This window comes from Eucalyptus grandis, chromosome 8, assembly GCF_016545825.1.
Source record: "Eucalyptus grandis isolate ANBG69807.140 chromosome 8, ASM1654582v1, whole genome shotgun sequence".
Lineage (NCBI taxonomy): Eukaryota > Viridiplantae > Streptophyta > Magnoliopsida > Myrtales > Myrtaceae > Eucalyptus > Eucalyptus grandis.
Genome location: NC_052619.1, coordinates 20,144,916 through 20,165,458, shown reverse-complemented (window position 1 = coordinate 20,165,458; position 20,543 = coordinate 20,144,916). Strand labels below are relative to the sequence as shown.

General features: G+C 41.0%; 1 long non-coding RNA gene and 1 pseudogene across 1 annotated transcript; both read left to right on the top strand.

Annotated features, from left to right (window-relative positions):
* The first annotated feature begins 2,856 nt into the window (after positions 1-2,856).
* LOC120286867 lies at positions 2,857-6,054 on the top strand. Its single transcript, XR_005545583.1, has 2 exons — positions 2,857-3,791; positions 5,310-6,054. It is a non-coding gene; the product is annotated as an uncharacterized LOC120286867 (long non-coding RNA).
* A 10,374-nt stretch (positions 6,055-16,428) lies between these two features.
* LOC104416522 lies at positions 16,429-20,543 on the top strand (annotated as a pseudogene).

Genomic DNA, 20,543 nt, shown 5'->3' with positions numbered 1-20,543 from the left:
AAGAAGAGAAAAATCTAGAAAATTTCGAGGTCCCCTTCTTCTATGTCGAAAGGGTGTATATATATATAGGCATCTTCCCTAGCGTTGCCCGGGCATATATACATACCTACACAGGACCCAAGGGGGACTATTTTGCCCGGTATAAATTGGGTTCGATTAGTCAGTATGATTAACGAAGAGGCTATGTTGGAAAAGTCCGGGGTTCCCACTTTCTAACACCCAGTCAACAGGCAGCTTCTGGGCTGCTTCTTGATTTTTCAAGCCACAATTGAAGACGCGGTCAATGAGGTGATTTGGTGGGAGGGCCATGTGGGTGATCCTAAAATTCTCTCCAATAGGATAAATACCTAAAAGACATTCTTACTTTAAATATGCTCTCAATTTCATCCTAAACCTTTTTTATTTTATAGAAGTCATCGAACTTTAGATCCACTCTCAATTCTATCCTAAAATCTTTTTTGTCTTAAGTCTATTCTCAATTTTTTCCTAAACTTTTTTTTTGTCATAAATCTATCCCCATTAACCCTATGTAAAAAAATCCTGAGCGAATTGTTCAAGGCTTCATGACCCGAGTGCCTCTAGTGCGAGCATCTTGAATGTGAGCTCTCCAACTGCAAGAAATTGAAGACTCCCAAGCACAAAAGATTGAAGACTGAGCTCAAAATTGAAGATCCTTTATGGGTTGAAGGTAAACTCTCTTTAGAGTAAGAACAATTGAAGAAAGTCAATCTTGATTTTTCTAGTTTTTACCCAAATATCAAATCCAATAAGATGTCGTTTGGATTAATATAAAAATTTATCTCCAAAAAACATCTTTTAAGATGTGAAATTTTAGGAAAAAATTATAGCAATGATGTGAAATGCCATATCACTAATAAAAGTTTGTAATTGTTAGGATCAAATTAGGACTGGATCTAAAGTTGGTGGTTTTTAATAAGACATAAAACGGTTTGAGGTAGAATTAGAATAACTTTGCGAGGAAAAAAATTAGGTCAGAAATATCGTAGAAGACCCTCCCAATGTTCCAAATGTTTGGGTCTCCCTCTCGTCTACGAAGCTCTCTCTCTCTCTTCTCCTTCACAAAATTCACTCTCTCTCGCCTTGGCTCCCAATCCGCTGCTTTCTCCTGCGCATCGCTGCTGCCTCTGCCTCTGCCTTCGCCGTCACCTTTAGGAGCCCCGTGGTGGCTGGAATATGGCAGCACCGAGTTTCGCATCGGAACTTGCATCGCTAGTTCTAAACTGCACACCGAATGTTTGCACAATTACCTATTTTACCGTTCAGATCTGGATATGGGGTTTCATTATCGGGGTTTGATGGGTGAAGTTTCTGGTGTTGAGCTAATTGGGAAAACTATGTGAATGGACATCTTAGTTTTGATTTGATTTCCTGTGCAGGCCTATTGTAAAGACCCCACATTTCAAGAGAAGTTTGTGTCCACGCTTGTTGAAGGGCTTAGGGAGTTGAATCTTGCGGTGTGGAATGGCAATATCCTCGCTTTCAAGGACTTCGTCAGCAATGGTGAGTAATTACTTCCTGCCTTGAACCCATTTTACTAACGACACTGTTGTGGACTTGTTTGGATTTTGGTCCTTGAGTGGTGGCTTGTGTTCTTATCTTAGTTGCGTTTTCCATGGTCTCAAAGGGTTCGGCTCCATAAGGTTCTTTCTCAGAGCTTCGATAATATGGCCTGGCCTCTTCGGACTAAAAACGGGCAGGTGTGATCCATTGAATCTATTCCTCTTTCTTAGGCATGTAGAATTATGTATCTAATTCAAAAGCAAAATACAAAAAGAGAAAAAAAAAGGTCGAAAGATGGAGAACATAAGATGGCCTTTGTGAGAATTGTGGCATGGTTTCTCTAATTCACTCGGGTTTCCAGCAATATAATGTGAGTTTCTTGACAGTATTGTTCACACATTTTGTTTCATAGAACAATATACATAGCCGACCACTTGGGCCCCGCATGGTAAAAAGTGTTTCTGTTATAGGAACACAAATTTTTGTTTTTTTCCTGGAAACAAAAAGGAACAAAACGCGTTTGTTTACGTTTTTGTTCCAAAATTATTTTTTTGTTCCTAGAAGCACATCCGGAACGGAAACAAGAAACAAAAAAAAAAAAGTTGTTTCTTATTTCGGAACAAAGTTTAGGAACACTTTTTCTCTCTTCCATTTTCTTCTCTCTTTTTCTTCTTCTTTTCTTCTTCTTTTTCTTTTAGCTGGTCACCGCCTCGGCCATGGCCGGTGATCGGCCATCGCGGGCCGGCGACCTTGCCCGAGCGTTGCCGGCCCCGGCAAGGCCGAGCGACGCTGGCCCCGGAGAGGCCGACCTCGCGCAAAGCTAGGCGAGATCGAGCTCGCCCAACTACGGCGAGGCTCGGCCTCGCCAGGGCCGGCAAGCCTGCCGTGGCTAGGCGAGGCCGCCCGCCCTCGTCGGGCCGGTCGTCAGCCATGGCGAGGCCAACCGGCCAAAAGAAGAAAAAAAAAAAGAGAAAAGAGAAAAAAAGGAAAAATAAGAAAGAAAATAAGAAAAATAAGAAAGAAAATAGAAAAAAATAAAATAAAAATATTAAAAAATTAAAAGAAATAAAAAAAATTATACAAATTTACCAAACGTGTTTCTATTCTTTTTATATTTCTAGAACAAATTTACCAAAAGCGTTTTTTTGTTCAAAAATTGTTCCCTAAAGCAGAAATACTTTTTTCTATTTCTGTTCCTATAAACAATTTTTAATCAGAAATGTTACCAAACGCACCCTTAGCCTTCCACGTTAGCCAACAGCATTGCCTTGTGATCTGGCAATTGAGGACATGGCCATGCTCACCACATCAGCATAATCCCTTTCCACTTGGTGAGTGACACATCGAGCCATGTCCCACTAGGATAGATCTGAAAATTCTCCCTAATATTTCAAAATATTGGGTCTCCTCTTGTCAATGAAGAAGACTCTGTCTCTTCTTTTCAAAATTGGCTCCTCTCTCGCCTTCGCTCCCAATCCACTGCATTCTCTGGCGCATTGCTGCTACATTATAAATAGATAGATTCACTCAACTATTGAAGTGTGTTGAGCCACATCAAATTCTGGTGACACTAAGCACAAAGCTTCTGAGTTCAACTAAAAGAGAATGCAACAATCAATTGTCTTTTTGACCATTCTAGTATGTGTCACTTTCTATCTCACCTTAACAATTTCTGAACTTCTAAGTTGTATCTGCCTTTTTCGTCTAAACTTATTTTGAGAGAATTTTTTGTATGAAGCATTAAATCTTTTACTAATATCTTGTAGACAAAGTTATAGAGGTGCTGAAGCTTGACCAGGAAATGGAAGATCTTGCTAAGCTACTGATTGCAGAGCAGTCATTTCTCATGTTTGGCTGAGGATACAACTATGCTGCAGCTTTGGGAGGTTCTTTAATAATAAAGGAAGTGGTATTAATGCACAGTGAAGGAATACTTGCTGGTGAGATGAAACATGGTCCTCTGGTGCTAGTGGATGACAGTCTGCCTGTTGTAGTGATTACTATTCTTGATGCTTGCTTCGGGTTAGCTTTTGCAGTATAGGTTAACTTGCATCCCAGTATTCCCTATCTGGTCTAAAACTGAAGGTGTCAATGTTAACAACAAGCAACAATTTGTTATTCAGCAACTCTGTGCCGGTAAATGACGCCTGATTGTCATGGGCTTGAGGGGGGATGCTGTAGCTGTATCTTTCGGTGGAGCGTGTAGGGTCATTGAATTTCCTCAGGTGGAGGACAGTCTTGAGCCTGTAGTCAACATAGTTCCTTTGCAGGTACGGGATACTTATAATAATTTTTTTATGCTTATCTATCAAGAGAAAATCTCTTTATGTCTTGCGTAGATGCAACATTTTTTTTTATGTTGTATTGAATGCGCCATATCTTGCTGACTGCGAAGAAATGATGTAGATGGGGTGGAACTGGAAGGGAACATTTAGTTTCTGTTTGCTTGATTTCTTTTATGCTTTTGGTGTTTGTTTTTGGATTAAGGGTTCCAAAATTCTCTCTATAATTTTGGTTTAGTTCTCAAACAGATTCTTTTTTTAAGTCTCAACTAGCACAAACAAAACCAATTTTATTGATTGAGCCATATCATTATGCTGTTCTAATTATTTTGTTCTTATAAAGTACCTTAAAATTACTGTTTCCTCTTTTCAGATAGTCTGTTTCGTTTTAGTTGATTTGCTGATTCGCTGGACATGGGATAATTTTTAACTTTTGGGGTGCAGTTGTTGGCGTATCCAGCCTAAGAAGCTCCCAAAAAAAGTGACAGCTGAGCACAAGTGATTTCTTCCAATTTTATTCATCTGGCAGCGAAATGTATTATGTCATGAGAATATAAAGCACTTTTGCAGCAGAGTTTACATTCTACTGATCACATTGATTCACTAATACTTGTATTTTCTAATCAATTAGGAAAAACTGCCGTAACCCAACCTTTTGCGTGTTCACAGCTTGTTATGCATTCACATATTAATCTATACCTTGAAGTCGTAATCATGGTACCTGATCATTGTTTTTTATAATTGACATAGCAAGAATGACTACAACTTAGCCTCGTCTTGGATGCCATGCAAATTAGAGACAATATGTAGTTCATTAGTGCCTTTATTAAAAGTCAAGAAAATGGTTAGTTATCGTATTTAGCATTTTTTGGGGTGTGGCTATCCTCGGGTAATGCCATATTCGGAGACTCCATTTTTACAGTGGACTTTGCTTGAAGTATCTGATGCTGCATCATTAGATGCAAAAGGAGTTTGGTGAAGGGAAGAGGAAAATTGCATGCATATTCTAGAAAAAGAGCAGGTGGTGGGAACAAAAATGGTGGTTATTAAAGGTGCAAAATTGATGGAATCAATCAAGTTTCTGAGACATGATGTTGCTTTTTCACTCAGATCGGTTTTTGACATAAAAATGTCTCTCGGTGGCGATTTTCCTCAAACTGTTAGTGAATTCCACATGGTTCATACCTTTCTTGGGAAATACTCTTGAGGTTACTTGTACTGTCTGTTGAATCGACCAAATGGGCATATTAGCATGTATTCCTCCATGGAAACATTCCGCTCTGTAGGCACAGCGGGGACTTGTGTATTTAAATGGAAAGATCTTCATGTCAACTCCCTCCAAAGGAGTTGTTCATGGTCTCTTACTTTGACATGTTACCTGAGTTCATTCTATTAGTCAATCGTGTTACAAGATACAATGTGACTCTCACTAGATACCAGACTGCGCTGTTATTTTGTCTAACACACTGTTACGTGTTTCTTCCCAACTCATTTTCCCCTTTTCAGGGTGTGGGGGTTGCAGGCACCCTGTGGGACATTTGCAGCTCTGTCAACACAGACCAATTGCCACTTCTGGCACAAAGCACATATCCATGACTGTACAAGGCAAAAGTGGCAGTGCTCTTCCACCATGTAGCCGGCGAGAACGGGACACTCAGACAGACATAATTACAATCTTGTTTTGAACCCACACGTAAAGTTTTCAAGCAAGACCATGCAAGAGGACAATGGAAAGCAATACCGAAAACAAAAAATAGGGGAAAGGGTGAAAGGGGCCTTGGAACAACAATGTTGCAAGGGAAGCCACCAAGAGCAAAGCAGCGAGCATCATGAGGATGTGAAATGCTCGGGCACAACAAGCGGGAGCGAATGATAGATGAGCAACAAGTGCCAAGGAGCTATAGAACAGAAGACAGAAGATGGCAACAGAGGTGGTAAAAGAGTGGGTGTCAAAAGGGGACTCTGGTTTCCCTTGATATTTCACCTCAATGAAGTTGAGCAGCACGGGAACAATAAAGGTGAGAACCGCGTGGTGGGAAGTGGAGGCAGGGAAACCTCGGACATTTCTGTGGGGACTACTGCCGAGCGGCATTGGAAACTGGAATAAGTTTCCAGATTATCCTTTAGCCTATGTACAAGATGATTATCAAAGTAATCAGATAGAAAGATGGGCGACTAGAACAGGGAAAATACTAATGCATTAGAGTGGTAGCAAATCATGCTTTTTATAATGGAGTGGTTGAACACTGCACCAGTAGAGTGTCGATCTATTCTATATTTGTCTCGCCACTCTGCAGCAGTTTTGATAAGGCCTTTAGACCGAAGGAGGGTGACATTATAGTCAAACTGTCGTCGTGCAGCGAATGCAACGGGGGTGGGGACATCACACATAAGATAGCATACTATGACTTTCTACCCATGTCCACGAAACTCTTACATTCATCTTCTGCTTCGCACATTGGAGGACAAACTTTTGTCTAGCTTTTCTACTTTATAGAGCGCTGGATGGTCGCCACGTATTTATTTCTCTATGGAGAAAACGAAGCAGACCCTCCAATGAGCCAAAAGAGTTCAGTGCCTCCAAAATGCAAGATTCCAAGCCGACATTGATTAATATACAAGAATTATAAAAAGAAGTTCCTCCGGAGAGAACGAAAGTTTCGGCTGGGCAGCTCGGAAGCTGGTCTAAGAACCCCCTCCCCATTCGCCCGAGTAAAAATGGAATAAGACGGGTGTTATGAAATTTACCGGTGAGCCTTCCATAGAACGATATAGGCAGCCGATCATTTAGCCTCCCTCCCATGTTAGCCTCCCGTCTCACCTTGTGATCCTGCGATTGAGGACGTGGCTACGCTCCATCACATCAGCATAATCCCTCTCCACTCGGTGAGTGACGCATGGAGCCATTTCCCAGCAGGGCAGATCTGAAACTTCCCTATAATATTTCAAAATCTTGGGTCTCCCTCTCGTCAATGAAGAAGACTCTCTCTCTCTCTCTCTTCGTCTTTTCAAAATTGGCTCCTCTCTCATCTTTGCTCCCAATCTGCTGCATCCTCAGGCGCGTCACTACAGCATAGTAAATAGACTGATTCATTCAACTATTGAAGTGTGTTAAGCCCTGTCAAAATTCTGGCAACACTGAGCAGAAAGCTTCTGAGTACAACTAAAAGAGAATGTAATAATTCATTGTCTTTTCGAACTTTCAAGTATGTGTCACTTCCTATCTCACCTTAACAATTTCTGAACTTCTAAGTTGTATCTGCCTTTTCATGTAAACTTATGTTGAGAGAATTTTTTGTATGAAGCATTAAATCCTTTGCTAATATATTGTAGGCAAAGTTAGAGAGGTGCTGAAGTTTGTGACCAGGAAATGGACGATCTTTCTAAGCTACTGATTGCAGAGCGGTCACATTTCATGTTTAACAGAGGATACGACTATGCTACAGCTTTGGAAAGTTCTTTAATAGTAAAGGAAGTGGGATTAATGCACAGTGAAGGAATACTTGGTGGGGAGATGAAACATGGTCCTCTAACTTAAGTGGATGAGAGTCTGCCTATCGTGGTGATTACTATTCATGATGCTTGCTTTAGGTTAGCTTTTGCGGTATAGGCTAACTTGCATCCCAGTATTCTCTATGTGGTCTGGAACTGAATGTGTCAATGTTAACAGCAAGCAAGAATCAATTATTCAGCAACTCCATGCCAGTAAATAATACCCAATTATCATGTGCTCGAGGGGGATGATGTAGCTGTGTCTCTTTGGGGAGCGTGTAGAGTCATTGAAGTTCCTCAGGGAGACTTTCTTCAGCCTGTAGTCAATACAGTTCCTTCGCAGGTAGAGGGTACTTACAATAATTTTCCATGCTTGCCAAGATGCAACATTTTCTTTTTCTTGTTGTATTGAATGCATCAATTTTATTGATTGAGCCATAACATTTTGCTGTTTTAATTTGTTTGTTTATTCATTGCTTATAGAGTATTTTTCACATTCCCGTTCTTCCTTTCAAATAGCCTATGTCATTTTAGTAGATTTTGCTAATTTGTTGGACATGAGGTAATTTTTAACATTCGGAGTGTAGTTGTTGGCTTATCATCTCACAGTCCTAGGAGGATACAATGTCAACCAACCTGGGAACCTCACAAAGAGTGTGACAACAAAGTAGAAGCCCACCAACAGATTTTTTCTGATTGTCTTAACCCGGCAGTGACATAGATTATGTCATGAGAATATAAAGCATCTTTCTGACACAAAGTATGCATTATGCTAATCACTTGTACTTTATTGAATGGCAGCCCCTACAAACTCTTTCTTTATGATCAATTAGGAAAAATTGTTGTAACCCATCTCTTTTGAGTGTTCATGGCTTGTTATGCATTTACCTATCAATCTGTCTCGAGGTGTCAAACTCACTGTACCTGAACATCGTTTCATGATTAACATAACAACGATAACTACAACTTACTTTCACCAGGGATGCTATGCAACTTAGAGCAATACAATGTTCATTAATGCCTTCATCTTAAAGGTCACGAAAAAGTTCTATTGCTGAAAATATTACTTATCATTTTTAGCATTTAGTGGGAAACTCCATTTTTTTTGTGGACCTTTGGTTGAGGTATCTTTTGCTATGTCACGAGATGTAAAAGGAGTTAGGTAAAGGTCGGAAGAGGAAGACTGTATCCTTTTTGGGGAATAAAGAGCAGGCGGTACAGAAAAATTGTGCATCATTAAGGGTGCCAGATTTTGATGGAATCGATCAAGTATTTGAGACTTGCTTCTTTTGCGGAGATTGGTTTTTGGCATTTTGCAGTGGTGATTGTCGCATCAGTCATCAAACCGCTAGTTAACTCCCAGTTCATACCTTTCTTGGGAAATAGACCGAGATAAATTGTACCATTGTTTGATTTCCTTTTTCATTATGATATTGTAAGGAGATGCCTTGTGTATTCAAATGGAAAAAATTTCAATATCAACTTGCTGCGAAACTAGTCCATTCTCTCAATTAGTCACACATGGAAAATACAAATCGACTCTCGGAAGATGCCAACAGAAACAAAACCAAAAGTTCCTACTGCTGCTGTTATTGGTTGCCAAAGGCAACGTCGTCATGTTTCTTCCCTAGTCGTGTTATCTTTTCCAGGGCTGTGCTAGTTGTGGGCGTCCGAAGGGACATCTGCGACTGTGTCAAGACAGGCCAATCCCCAATTCCGGCACAAAGTGCGCATCCATGATGGTAACAGCCAAAAGCGGCAGGGCTCTTCCGCCATGCGGGCAGCGAGAACGGAACACAGCGACGAGCAGATGCACAAGCTTGTGTCAAACTCACATAAGAAGGTTTCGAGCGAGACTATACCAGAGGACCATGGAAAGCAACACAAATAAGAAGAGATAGTAGAAACAGCGAAAGGAGCCCGGGACCAACAGAGCTGCAAGGGAAGCCACCGAGAGCAAAGCGCGAGCATCGCGACGATGGGAGACGCTCAGACACAAGAATCGGGAGCCAACGACAGAAGAGTAACGAGTGCCAATGCGCCATACGACATATTACAGAAGACGGCAAGGAAGATGTGGGAAGGGTGGGTGTCGATTGGGGACGCAGGTTTCTCTTGGTATTTCAAGGCCCCTGGGGTTTGTAACGTCGAAGGTATTCCTACGCAGTTTCTGGGCTCTGCTTCTTGGAGGACCGCGACACCACCCCGTCGTCGAGACAGACGACTTTTTCAAGGCCCCTCGTGCTCCAGCGTGGCAAATAAGAAGCCGCTGGAAAGGGCGACGCGTGTCCTCTCTTGGGACCCACAGACTGAGGAGAAAATTAGGCGCCATTTTGAAAAGTTTTCGTACTGACTGACGAGACTGAGGGTTTCTTCTTGAGCGAGTCTCTTTTTCGCGCCTTTCTCTCTACCCTCCCCCTCTCTGCGACGAACAGTACGCGACCTCCCGCCTCTCTGGGTGCGTTTGGATGGGCATTTAAGCCTATCCAGCCCCTGTAAAGCCCCTTCACCCAAAGAGAAGGTGTTTGGCACTTCCAAGGAGCTTTCAAATGAAAGCAAGGTCCTTGGAAATGCTGAAAACATATTTTTCCTTCCTAAATTACCCTCGTTGATTTTTCTTATTTCCGTTATTACCCTTTTATTTATTTTTTTTATGTAAAAAAGAGCAACCCTTCGCCGGACCGGCAAAGGGCGGCATGCCGCCGGCGGCCGTGGGAGGTCGCCGAGGCGGGCGACCTCCCGGCGAGGGTCGCGCGACCCGTAGAGCTGGAGTCGCCCGACCTCGGGCGACCAGCTCAGGGCACGGAGGTCGCCCGAACTTGGGCAACCGGGTCGCTCGACCCGGGGGCCGCGCGACCCCCGGGCGACCGCCGCCCGGGTCTCGCGGCCGCAGCGGCCCGCCGTCGCGCGACCCTCACGAGACCTAGGCGAGGGCCGCCGTCGCCGCGAGACCCGAGCGGCGGTCGCCCGGGTCGCGCGGCCTCGGGTTGAGCGACCCAGTCGCCCGAGTTGGCTACCTCCGGCGACCCTCCTACTGGTCGCCCGAGGTCGGGCGACCTCCAGCCGGCCCTTGGCCGGGTCACAGCGACCTCGCCGGAGGTCGCCCGCCACGGCGACCACCGACGACGCCGCCGGCGCAGATTTATTTGCCGGCGGCCAGCAGCCCCTTCGCCGGTCCCAAGCAAAGGGTTTATTTGAATTTTCAAAAAAAAAAAAAAAAGAAAAATAATACCCATCAAAGCCCCTTGCAAAAGTTTATTTTACCAAACACACATCCACTCAAAGTCCATTTGCAAAATTTTTTTTACAAACACAACCGCATTTTCCCAAAATAGCTTTGGGCTTTCAAAGATTTGCATTGGACTCAAAGCCCATTGCAAATGCGAAACCAAACGCAACCTCTGTGCCCTCCCTCTTTCCGACCGGGCGAACCACCGCCAAAGAACCGACGAACCGCCGCACGAGACCGGCGAGAGGACCGCGAGACCTAGCCCCTCTCTCCGCCCTCCCTCTTTCCGACCGGCGAACCACCGCACGGGACCGGCGAGAGGACCGAGCAATCGACAAACCACCGCACGGGACTGGCGAGAGGAACGCGACCTCCCTCTCTCTCTCTGTCCTCCCTGTAACCACCGCACGGGACCGGCAAACCACCACGCTGCCCCTCCGGCTCGGTTCCGGCCCCGACTCGTCCGTCCCTTGCTCTTTCTCTCTCCTCGCGTCTTTGTCTCCGCCCTCCCTTTCTTCGACGGCGAGCCACCGCGTGACCGACGAACAACCGCGCCCCCTCCGGCTCCGGATCCGCACCGGCTTGTCCCGGTAATTTCTTGCTTTCTCTTTTCTTTCTCTCGTCCGACGGGGTGACGGAAGGGATTTTATAGGAGTTCAGCATGCCTGTGCTTGAGTGTAGAAGTTGTGGTCATGGCGAAAGTCTTGGTCAGTTTGATGATAAATGTAGCTCAGTTCCTTTCGGCGATGAGGTCAATAGTGGTGAAATTGATCTGATTATTGATCAGAAAATGCCAGACAATCCTATCAGCTTTTGGACAGCCAATATGCATACCCAATGGCCAGATTTCACTGAGGGAGAGTTATCCGAAAGTCTCTATCGGCATAATTTTTCCACACGTTAAGTCTAGTGTAGCCTAGTCAACCGTCATCATTTATATGACTAATTCAATCTCAGATGACGAACTCCCTTAAAAGATTTGCAGAGACATGTGTAGGTGCTCCATTTAATCTTACTTGTTGATGAAAGTTGCAACGGAGTGGACATGCTCAATTAGAAAATTTATACTGATCACAATGCCTTTATATTTGGAAGCATGTAATAGACTATTTAACACAGAATAATAGCAATCAATCCCTTTCTTTTTCAGGAATTTGGAACTTATGTTGCATAGCTTTGAGGACATTTTTCACATGAGAGCTGCTTTTTAAATACCGAGACCTGAAAAGTCATTAGTTACGTTGTTCTCACATTGGTACCAATTTTTACCGTAGGCAAAGCTTTCACTTGGTCCCAAAAATTGCAAGTTTTCACTTTTTTTCCCCTGGTCATCATTTTGCATTGTTGCGATAATTCATTTCGATGGCTATTTGGAAGCTAAACTCTAACACCCCTAAAAGGTTGCCATTTTTGCATGTGAAGCTTCTTAGGAGCAATTTGAACTGGTGAAAATCTTAGAAGGGGGTAAGGTGTATATTAATTGGTGTTTTATGGGCAAGCAAGAAGGTGAAAGTACTAACCACTTGTTGCTACAGTCTAGTGTGACCAGAGAGCTTTGAGAGCTGCTACTATGTGTGGTGTTTAATAGGTCATGCCGTACTTGGTGAAAGAAGTTTAGGATTTAGCAAAGGACTTACTTAGGTGAGAAATAAGAGAACCTCTTGAAATGGAAACTTTGGGAGTGCTTAACAAAGTTCTGTTGTAATCTAGGACTTTAATGTGAGTGTGCATTCTTTATTGGTCTGAGGTGTACATATATCATGTTGATGATGTAAAGTTAAGAGAGTTTGGACCGCCTATCGTTTTTGCGTCTGATGACTTTGTCCATCTCCTCTCTTTCTGTCTATCTGATATGCAGCACGTTATTCACGTGCGTTCTTTATGATTTGCAGCACGTTATGCAATGCTTTTGCTAGTCTATATCAAGGATAATGTCCTACTCAGAATATATTAGCTATAGTTTAAACGGCTTACACCTGGAATCCATTTTCAGTATGTGCTGGTTATTTGTGGTGTTCAATAGGTCATGCTGTACTTGGTGAAAGAAGTTCAGGGTTTAGCAAAGGACTTACTTAGGTGAGAAATAAGAGAACCTCTTGAAATGGAAACTTTGGGAGTGCTTAACAGAGTGCTGTTGTAATCTAGTACTTTGATGTGAGTGTGCATTCTTTATTGGTCTGAGGTGTACATATATCATGTTGATGATGTAAAGTTAAGAGTTTGGACTGCCTATTGTTTTTGTTGTCATAAATACATGATACAACTAATATATTGCGTCTGTTGACTTTGTCCATCTCCTCTCTTTCTGTCTATCTGATATGCAGCACGTTATTCACGTGCATTCTTTATGATTTGCAGCACGTTATGCAATGCTTTTGCTGGTCTATATCAAGGATAATGTCCTACTCAGAATGTATTAGCTATAGTTTAAACGACTTATGCCTGGAATCCATTTTCAGTATGTGCTGGTTATTTTAGGCCATACTTAGTAATTGATTGAACTAAATAATAGCTGAAAGCAAGTAGACTTGTCCATGGCTGATTGCATGTCGTACCTCTTTAACAGGTCAAGCATTTGGTGTTTCATTTTAATCCTAGTTTGGGTGCGAAGTTGCAAGTGTAAATTTATTGGATGGCTGAATCAGAGGTAATTCTTTACTTGTACTATTTGAAACATATATTGTTTTCTTAAGTAAAAGTGGGATAATGATATTTTTTTCTTTTAATTGCAGCTTGAAATTTCCCATTCTACACATGTAATGCGTGATATGGAAAAAGACTTTGAGTTTGTAATAGGAATGGTTTTTTCAAATGAATTTGAAGCATATAATAAGTATGTGGCCTATGCACTTAGTAAAGGATTTGGAGTAAGGAAGGGTAATTTGGTTAGAAATACTAAAGGAAAAATAACCCGACGGACTTTTGTGTGCAATTGTGAGGGGTATTCTGTCAGCTCATCTTATCAAGAAAAGAAATTTGAAAGGTTTGAAATTAGATGTGGCTGTCTTGCTCATATCAAGTTTAAGGTTGATAATGATGTCTATGAAGTCATAGAGTATAATTCTGAGCATAATCATGCATTTATTCCCGAAGATCAAAGGCATTTGATTAGATGTGGAAGAATCATGTCCGAGACTTGTAAGGGTGTTTTAGTCGACATGATGAAAGCTGACATTAGGGGAATTACGACATTTAAGTGTTTCGCAAATGAAGCAGGAGGAAGCAAAAATTTAGGTTTGCAGAGGACAAGATCCAATGGTATAAGTGGGGAAGATTGTCAAGATCTTTTGAACCATTTTCATAGCATGGAACAACAAAACCCAATGTTTTCATACGCTTTACAAGTTGATCAAGATGGTAGATTAACAAATATATTTTGGAGAGATAGTTTGTCAAAATTTGATTATGATTGTTTTGGTGATGTGGTAGTGTTTGATACCATTCATCGTACCGACAAATGTAATATGATATGTGCACATTTTGTTGGGGTTAATCATCATTGGAAAAATGTTTTGTTTGGCTGTGCATTTTTAATGGACGAGACTGTGGAATCATTTATTTGGTTATTTGAGGCGTTTTTGAAATCTATGGGAAATAAGGCTCCGAAAACCATGTTCACCAATCAAGACCAAGTCATGGCAAAAGCGATTAGAACGGTATTTCCGAATACACAACATCGTTTATGCACTTGGCACATCATGAAAAATGCCAATCAAAACATTCCACATCTTTATCACAAGCCAGATTTCAGGGATAAATATTTCTTAGCGCTTATATATAGATGCAGATCAGAGGACGAATTTGAATCTACTTGGAGGGAAATGGAAGAAAGGTGGGATATTAAGGATAACATTTGGCTTCGGAGATTATATGACCTTAGACATAAATGGAGTTTAGCTTTTGGTCGTGATATTTTTACATGTGGTATAAGATCAAGTCAAAGAAGTGAGAGCATCAATAATGTCTTCCAAAAATAGGAGCAAGACATCGACCCTTGTACAATTTGTCTACTACTACGAAAAGCAAGTGGCGCATATGAGAAAAATTGAAAGTCAAGATGATTATAGTTGTCGTGGGACACCCAAATTGATGGTTTCGCATGACATCTTGAAGCATGCTGCTTCAGTTTATACCGGTGCCATTTTCACAAGGTTCAATGATGAATTTCTCCAAAGTCTCTCTGAAATTATTGTAAGTAGTACATTTGATGGATTGATTTATTCATACACTCTCATGTGTAGGGGGACTCAACGTGAACATGTTGTTAGATTTGCTCCTGTAGACTCTTCAGTTTTTTGTGAATGTAAATTATTTGAATCAAAAGGGTGGTTGTGTCGTCATGCTTTGAAAGTGTTGATCGAGAACATATCGTTACGCACATTCCATCTGCCTATGTTTTGAAAAGATGGACTAAGGGTGCAAAACAAGGGATTGCGAATGATGAATTTAAGCAAATGTCATTGGATTCATCTAAGTCTCGATCGGTTTTCCTTGTTAATGCAACAATCTTTTGAACCGATGAATTTGGGAGCTGAAGATGACAATACTATGAGAATAGTGAGGAAATATATGCAAAAAGCGAAGACTGAAATTTCATCATACAAATCAAGTGTGATTGTGACTGATGATGTTAGTAATGAGGATAATGAGGCTTCTTTTGTGTGACATTTCGATATTGGATCCCCTTCGAAAGAAAGGAAAGGGAGTAATTTATGAAAGACTTAAAAGTTCAAATAAGAAAAAGAAGAAAAATTGTAAGAAAGGAACACCCTCAACGCCAATCGAAAGTCGAGGTGAGTGACATATTATTGTAATTATATGATTAGTTTAATTGTTTTATGTATGTTATATGATGCATATTAACATATTTATTATAAATTCATTTCCTAGATTATTCGAGTTATTCAAATCAGTTTCACAGTGCCTTTCATCCTAGCAATATCGGTGGTCCTACAAAAAATTCAAATATTTATAATCAGGTACGTCACTTTTAGTCTTCCATTTGAATTTATATTTTACTAATTTGGTCAATTTCTTTTATATAGATGCAGCAGTCACCATATGTCATGCCGGGGAGTTATGAGTGGATTTAGCCCATTCCCCAATCAGGTATTTAATAGTTTGGTATATTAATTTAATTGCGTTTTACTAACGGATTATTTATTATATGTAGATGCGACCACCATATGTCATGCCATCGGGGATTATGAATGGTTTTTTCCCATTTACTAATCAGGTACTTATTATGAAATCATATTACATCCAATGTTATTTTATCTTATTATTACTACTATAATATTCATTATTTATGGTTTATCTTGAATAGATGTTGGAGTATAATAATGGAAATCACGAAAACCATTTTGAGTCGGTACAACTTGCGTTTCTCTTGTGGGATTATTTGAGACATTTTTGTCTTGGCATTTATTTATTTTATGTAAACAAATTGATTTTTCCTTTATATAGGGATCATCAAATTCTTTTCAGCATCCTGGGTTAAATGAATTGAACAATTCTGAAAGAACACAAACAAATGGTCCAAAGTAACGGTACAGGACTCTTATCTTTCGCATTGTGATGCTTCTTGTGGTAAGATCAGCATCGTCGATGTTGGGAGCGGCAATTGGAGTAATTTTTTTGGTATTCTGTAGAATATATTATGTTTCCCGAAGTGCCAATTGCTTTGAGGATGTCTGGCCATCTTCTGTTGGGCATTGTTCGGATATATTAAAAAAAAGTGGATTATCTTATCCACGGGTGTAATATTCTACTCACTGGATTGAGCAAATTTTTTGCTCCAGTAGAGCTTAATTTGCCAGAGGATACAAGACAGCCACCGGTACAATCTATCACTTTGCTCAACACATTTGAACTTGATGCCATGGATTTGGATGACGCACATGAAGAGGGACACAGATAAAGAATGTTGCTTCAGTTGGTGGAAACATATGTACTGCTAGTCCAATATCAGACTTGAACCCTCTTTGGATGGCTTCTAGGGAAAAATTTGGAGTTATTGATGGCAAAGGAAACATTAGAATTGTTTCAGCTGAGAATTTCTTTCTAGGTTATCGGAAGGTGGACCTTGCAAGTGGAGAGATTCTGCTCTCAGTGTTTGTGCCATGGAGAAGAAGGTTGGAGTATGTAAAAGAGTTTAAGCAAGCCCACAGGAGGGATGATGATATTGCTATTGTAAATGCTGGAATGCATGTTTTTCTTGAGAAAAAAGATGATGATCTGGTTGTTGCAGATGCATCAATCATTTATGGTGGAGTGGCTCCTTTATCTATTGCTGCAAGGCAAACCAAAGAGTAGTTGATTGGAAAGACTTGGAATCAGGAGCTTTAGCAAGGAGCTCTGGAAGTTTTGAGGAGTGACATAATCATCAAGGAAGACGCTCCGGGTGGGATGGTTGAGTTTTGAAAGTCTCTAACACTTAGTCTCTTTTTTAAGTTTTTCCTCTGGGTTTCTCAGGAGATGGATGAGATGAGATCGATCAGGGAAGAGATACCATCATCACATATATCTGCCATAAAACCATTTGAAAGGCCATCTGCTGTTGGAAGTCAGGATTACGAAATTGTGAAGCAGGGGACTTCCGTGGGATCCCCTGAGATCCACCTTTCCTCAAGGCTACAGGTATCTGTACTATGTCTGGGAATCTAATGCGGTGAGACTCTTGCATCTTTTGCATGGTTGACATTGCGTATTTTCATTTGCATCATGGGACTTAATGCTACTTTCCTCAAAGCCAAATTTAGTTTCCGTGATTGCTGTCAAATTAGGTATTTGGTTGCACCTTCCTTTCATCCAATAGTATGAATTCGTGGCCCACTAACGTGTTGTAATAAAGATATATACACGAAAGAATGCATGAAATGGCTGCATCCATTTCCCGAAATTGAGTTCACAAACTTTAGACTTCTATTTACTTGCTACAACAAATTTAAATAAAGCCAGAATGTTCAGTTAGTCTTCTTCGCTTCCCATATTGACGTGACCAATCTTTAACTGATGGCAGTTCTTGATGCTTATTCAACCCAAAATTCCAACTATTTTTATTTTTATAACTTCACATGTGTTTGTCACCATATAATATTTAAGTAAGCTCATGAAGGATGGCCATTTCTGATCTCAGGGATATCTGTTTGGCATTCTTCAATGACTATTTGTAACTCTTTCTTATTTCCATTTTCTATTTCCTTCTTTTGCTATTATGTTTTGTTTTCTAGGCGGGACATCTTTGTTTCTTCGTTTTGTGAATTATCCTGCTGCAAATTATCTTATGTATTTAGTACGCTAATATTGCACATAGTCCTGATTGATGTGCCTAAAAATTTTTGTGTCAATTCTTTAATGTGCGGGCAAGGTTTTTCATCTTACATTCTATATAGTTGTGTGATGAAGATGTCATCATGATGTGATCTGTAAATTTTTATTTCCTATCAGTTGCTTTTTTCCATATGCTGAGAATAACTGTTTCACATTCTTATCCGCTATTATTTCTTCAGGTCACGGGTGAGGCAGAATATGCTGATGACACACCCTTGCCACCTGACGGTCTGAATGCCGCGTTAGTGCTAAGCAGAAAACCCCATGCCCATATAATTTCGGTAGATGCTTCAGCAGAGAAATCTTCTCCTGGATTTGCCGGCATATTTCTTGCAAAAGACATCCCAGGAAAATACAAGATGGGGGTTGTTATATCAGATGAGGAGGTATTCGCTTCAGAATCTGTCACTTGTGTTTGCCAGGTATATCATAGCAGTCAGTCTTTGTATGTTGTACAAGTGCTTTGGACTCCCCAAACAAATCGAACTTATGACTTAAACTGGGACCCTCATATTGAAAATTCAAGAGTTAACTGCCAGACTAGGAAATTTTTACAGTTTTTCGGCTCTTCCTTACCCCTTTGTATGTTAAGTCTTCTTGTTTCCATATATTTGTCACAGGTTATTGGGGTAGTTGTTGCCGATACACAAGAGAATGTGAAACTAGCCATGAGAAAGGTTCATGTGGAGTATGAAGAAGTTCCGGCTATCTTTTCAATAGAAGATGCCATCAAAGCTAGAGCTTTCATCCCAACATAGAGAGGTCTTTGTGAAAAGGTGACGGGATCTCTGCTTTCAGTCGGGTGAATGTTACAAAGTCATACAGGGGGAAGTTCAAGTGGCAGGTCAGGAACATTTTTACTTGGAGACACATTGCACCCTGATATGGACAGTGGATGTCGGAAATAAAGTCCACATGCTTTCCTCCACTCAAGTGAGTGAGGCCTTTGACCAACATTCTTTTTGCTCTCTTTTATGTTGAATTTGTCTGCAGTCAGATTGAATTGCCAAATGTGGAGAGCACAACTTGCTTGATAACTGAATTCAGTTGTAATGGGTTGCTGTGGGATTGGATTTAGCCATTCCTTAGTGTGGCTGTTTATATGATGAGGGTTTTGGACATAATTGTTGCTTTGGACTCAGTTGCTAAGTTTGATTATGAGAGATTTATATGCATGTCCTAGATACCCTTGTTCTTTTATAAGCGGAAAATGGATTCCAGGACTTGACTTTGTAGATAGTAACATGATAGTATTCTTCCTCTGCAGTGCCCCAGGCATCATCAGAAGACTGTTGCTCACGTGCTTGGCCTGCCACTCTCAAAAGTCGTCTGTAAAACCAAGAGAATTGGTGGTGGGTTTGGAGGAAAAGAAGCAAGGTCGGCGTTCCTTGCTGCTGTAGCTTCTGTCCCAATGTATCTCTTGAACAGACTAGTGAAGACATGATGATAAGTGGGCAGCGCCATAGCTTTCTTGAAAAATATAAGGTGATATTTTGCTACTGAGCTTGTCTTTTGTTTCCCAAAAAAGTTGTTCATCAAGAAAAGTCAGAGGAATATTACCAAAGGAGTCATATGCAGATGTGCCAATTTGGTTATAAATCTTTCAATTGTACCATTTGAATTCTAAATCTTTTCACATTTGCCAATTTAGTCATTTTGATCAATTTTGGTCAGAAATTGCTATTTTTACATTCTGAATCTAGATATTAGCATCATGGCTTGTTGCATTACGGCATGTTAAGTGTGCTTAGGGAAAGATTATCTCTGCACGCACAGCACAGTGACCAGTTAAATTACTTGATAAAGGTAGGATTTACGAAGGGAAGGAGGGAAAGGTGCTGGCGCTGGATCTCGAACTTTATAATAATGCTGGGAATTCTCTCGACCTGTCTCTTGCTGTCCTTGATCATGCCATGTTTCAATTTGATAATGTCTATGAGATACCCAACATGAGGGTCATTGGAAGGGTTTGCTTCACTAATTTGCCTAGTAACACAGCATTCCGAGGTTTTGGTGGTCCACAGGGCTTGCTTGTTGCCGAAAACTGGATCCAGAGAATAGCGGTAGAGCTGAAGAAGAGCCCAGAAGAGATAAGGGTAACTTATACCATTGTTCCTCGGTTTACTCTTTCCTAGTTATTTTCTCTATGCTTTCTTTCTACTTACTCTCAAATTTCCTTATAGGAAATTAATTTTCTAGGCGATGGGTCAATAATACACTATGGACAATGAATTCAGCACTGCACGCTAGACCCTCTCTGGAATGCACTGAAAGAGTCATGCAACTTCTTGAATGCTCGTAAAGAAGTCGACCAATTCAATCTGCAAAATCGATGGAAGAAGTGTGGAGTTGCCATGGTTCCAGATAGAGTTGGCGTGTGTTTCACGGTGAAACATGTGAATCAGGTATGGAATAGCATATGCTGCTCTAGGACATTTTCCGGGTCACTTTATCGAACACCTTGCTTATTGTTGTGTCCCTGTCTTTTCACTTGGGCAGCAAGAGAATTTGTTTCTGCTCTTGATCTTGCTTTTTCCTGACGACTCATTTGGATATTGATAGTTTTCTTCGTCAAGATGCGCCGTGTTTATAGTGATTTTCTTATGGTTTCTTTAGGCAGGTGCACTTGTTCATATTTATACAGATGGGACTGCTTTAGTTACGCATGGTGGTGTAGAGATGGGTCA